This window comes from Salvelinus sp. IW2-2015, unplaced genomic scaffold, assembly GCF_002910315.2.
Source record: "Salvelinus sp. IW2-2015 unplaced genomic scaffold, ASM291031v2 Un_scaffold3690, whole genome shotgun sequence".
NCBI classification, from domain to species: domain Eukaryota; kingdom Metazoa; phylum Chordata; class Actinopteri; order Salmoniformes; family Salmonidae; genus Salvelinus; species Salvelinus sp. IW2-2015.
In genome coordinates this window covers 66,988-71,007 of record NW_019944967.1, presented here as the reverse complement: position 1 = coordinate 71,007, position 4,020 = coordinate 66,988, and the positions used below count along the sequence as shown (strand labels likewise).

Genomic DNA, 4,020 nt, shown 5'->3' with positions numbered 1-4,020 from the left:
TTTAATAGTTCATACATGCAGTGACTCTCCTCTAAACCCAGATGACTCTTACCAATACATTTCCTTGGGCTGATGATAGGGAAACATTTAACACACTTTAATATGTCAGCAAACTTTAACTGAAAACTTATCAAATGTCCTTTGTCAATTAATAGTGAAGTAAAAACATAGTGTGTCTATGTCAGCAGCTGCTTTGACCAGCTCTGCGTCCGATAGATCTGTTGGTGGCAGTGCTGGTCGAGGGAAAGACACCCCGATATCACGTGGAGAGAGAAAGGATTGTGAGCTACACAGCTTATCCAAAAAGTTCATATTATCTTACATGTGTAACTAGACACTCACCTTGAACTGCAGGCTGAGAAACCATTAGCTTCTTCATCTTCGACTGCAGTTCACCTGGGTGAGAGAGCGCCTTGACAGGAGCGCAGAGATCGCAGGACCAAGAGACCTTTGAAAACGAAAACATAGCAAATGTCATAATTTCCAACTGTGTGGAACAAGTGGAATTATATTTTCCTTAAGATGATATGTAGCACTTACGTAGCCCACTCTTGGGCCGGGTGTTACTGGCGGGGGTGGTGCTGGCTGCGGTGGGCCTGGCCACAGCCAGCTACCCCCTCCTGGTCTCTGCGCTGAATGTAGCCAATCAGGCGCCATCGCACTCCCAGGATAACGGGGTGTCTGCGTCCTCATGCTCCTGCATATCTGTGAGATACAGTAGAGGGAACATTTCAGATGTAAAATGTTGCATAAAAACACACTGACATGAAATAAGAAACACAAAAAACACGTGCACCCATTACCTTATCACTGTCTGCTCCCGTAGCCTCATACAGGTCCTGCAGCGTGTCCCACTTGTACTTCCCGATGCCAACAAGGGCCTTGCCCCTCCTGGCTCGAAATCAGCACGGAACCAATTAACTGTCAAGAGCAAAAGAGTTACATCTTACATACAATGAGGAGAATTAAACACACTCACCTGGCTGGGAGGACAGGACTTAGCTTCCTCGTGCGCCCGGTTGAACCTGACCATCTCAGCGAAGGCCGGATAGGATCACGAGTAGCGAGTCAAGGCATCCTTGTTGGCCATCAGGGATGCTGGGAAACGCTGCACTCTCGCTCTCCTCTCCTTCTGATGCACCGTTACCAGGTGCACATGGTAGCCCACGTCGTTCTCCATCATCCACTTGAAGTTCTGACCCCGGTACTTGCCGAACTGAACCGTGCACCGGCTCAGGATGACCATCTCTGCACCGGGGTCACCTCCCTCGGAGACGACGCGGCTCGAGCCTCTGCCTGAGCACCCGAGGCAGGGGGCCCGTCAGCCGTCATCTTTATTGGCCAAGAAACAAACTATTATCATGAGTGAGGAGTGCAGTGACAAGCGACAGCATACCGTATAGAGGTACATAATAAAGGAACTCACGTTTGCTTGATAGGGCTGCTAGGTTCAGCAGTGTGGTGGGGGTGCCCGGTCAGGGTTAATAACTCATATGCAGTTAAATTCAGTTTAGTTAAATTCATAGATAAGACAGTTTGCCCCAGGTTGTCACATTTCATACAATGCATCCAACTACCATACACTTCAAATGCATGCCATCAAAAACAAAGGAAAATAGACATTTAAGTAGTATAACAATTCCAACTTTGAGATGATAGAAATTTTAGCTAAGGTTTAATACAGGGGTGTCAAAGTCAAATGGACGGAGGGCCAAATAAAAAATTTAGCTACAAGCCGAGGGCCGGACTGTTCGAATGTTCATTGAAAAATTTTAAATGACGCATATAAGTCTAGTGAACCTAATTGAACCTACTGAAAACCTAACAAATTATATTCCAATATGATCAGATAAATAAAGTGCAATTATTTTCTTATGGCTCTGTCAGTAATCTTTAATTTTCAACAGACATCAAAGACAAATTTCCTTTATATAAAAATCCCCAATAACATGAACATTAAATGAAAGAAAACCGGTATTCAAGGCACCATCAGTAGCCATATATTTTCTATTTTAGCAAAAGTGGCTAAATTTCTTCAAGAAAAAAACAATAATAGCAATTTTCTATCATCCACTCAACTGAAATATTTTTAAAATATAATTGGATTGAAATACAATAAAATAAAAGTGCAAAATCTATTAATCAAAAACAACACTTTGTTTAAGGAGAAGTAACATGCAGTGAAAACAAATATTAAAACTTTAACTTTTAAACTTGAACTGAGTAAAAACTCTAAAATATGTGATTGCACAGTAATGTTCACTTGTTTGAGTTGAGGTGATACTTGGTGGTGTCCCATCTTTTCCACAAGTTCATCAATGTTCGGGGTAAGGCTCTGAGCTTGAGGAAATCCTCAGAATTGAGTGGAGGTGTTCACGCAGTAAGTCGACTTCTGTGTGATGTTTTGTTCAGGTTCATCAAAGAAAACGTTGTTCACACAGGTATGTGCTGCCAACATAGACAACGTTTGAGCAGCCTGGATGCGCAGCTGGGGCATTGTGTCGGGGAGGAAACGGCGAATCTCCGCAGCACCCACTGCCGCATATTTTGCCCTCAGTTGCATCATTGCATTGGAGTCAATCAACTCCATTTGGAGGTTGGTGGTGAGCTTTCCACGTCAACAGCAAATGGGTTACCGAGCAGTTCCAACCTGCTTTTTTGTGCTTCAAAGTCAGCAAATCGGCGTCGAAAGTCAGCGGCAAGCATACCTATTTTATCAGCCAACTGTGCGCTGCGGGACGCACTGGTAAGAGCTTCTCTTTCATGGTCTGGCAGCTGGGAAAGTGCTCAAATTTTCTTTCCGCATCTGCGTCTCCCACAGAGTCAGTTTGGTTTTAAATGCTTCACTGTACTGTACATTTATCAGAGATGCCATGATCCCGACCCTGCAGTTCGCAGATTGCATTGCATTCGAGTCATAATCGTTAACATTGTTCATCCAGAAAAGCCCATTTTACACACAGAACCCATTTGCCGTCTCGGAGTTGTGTGTGTCTTTCCTTTGCTGTCCGAGAAGACAGACAAATCTCCTCACGAGAGCTCGGAAACATCTTTGAAAGCACCTTTCCCTGGCTAGCATCGCACTCTGTGTGATAAGCGCAAATCACCATGTCCGTTTCTAACTCCGTCAGAAATGCCTTGAACTGGCGGTAGATTCAAACCTTTGGCTCGAATTAAAGTTAACATAGTTGACCGCGTGATGCATGAACTCGATTACGATGCTCCATTTTCAGGCTTTCCGCACACCATCGCTCTCTGGTGTATGATACAATGATAAAGCTGTCAGCTCACTCTGTCGCGTTTTCCTCTCTGCATCTTTTTCTCCGTATACTTCGCCACAGTCCGCTCCTGTGGTCCGACACATCGCAGGTGCTTCCGATCGGTTGTCAAAACCACGAGTTTTTTTCCCAAGGTCAGCTCCATCTCATTTACACATCTTTGACACCTCTTCATACAAATCATGCACCGTAGTGTGCATTCATAGCATAGGACGAAAAGCAAACAACTCCTCTGTCACGCTTAGGCTGGAGTCCACTCGCGGTAATGAAATTTGTCCATACTATGGGCAACTGTCAGAAATAAATCGTGTGCTCTCATCCACAGCCAAGGAATATGCAATAGATCTTTTTCCCTTTGTTCACAAGCTGCTTCCTTTTAGATTGATGACAATGGTCTACCTCTCGTCGGCAAATGGTGTTTCTGCTCAGACTCACATTTAAAAAGAGTTGCCTTTTTTCGTTGGCAAATCGTCGACAAACTTTTAATCATGCAGTTTTTGATGAAATCCCCCGAACCCGTAAAGTGGCCGGGCTGATGTGTAGCGATCTCTTTCTGCAAAATTAAAACTTGGCCTTGACAGCAGCCTGGCCTTGTGATTTGGCTTTTTTGTCCGCGTTTGTTTCGTTTCATAATGTCTCTCATGATTATATCTTTCAGTACAACCGCCACACTTCTCTCCACCATCAGAAACACCACAGTTTCCAGGCTACTCCGGAACATATACTCCGACTCCCCACCTTG

The 4,020-nt window shown here is 44.4% G+C and overlaps 1 long non-coding RNA gene across 1 annotated transcript; it reads right to left on the bottom strand.

Annotated features, from left to right (window-relative positions):
* Positions 1 to 613: 613 nt before the first annotated feature.
* On the bottom strand, positions 614 to 1,277 carry LOC139025982 (uncharacterized). Its single transcript, XR_011477682.1, has 3 exons — positions 976 to 1,277; positions 804 to 891; positions 614 to 705 (listed from the first exon to the last, which is right to left on the bottom strand). It is a non-coding gene; the product is annotated as an uncharacterized lncRNA (long non-coding RNA).
* Between the last annotated feature and the right edge of the window lie 2,743 nt (positions 1,278 to 4,020).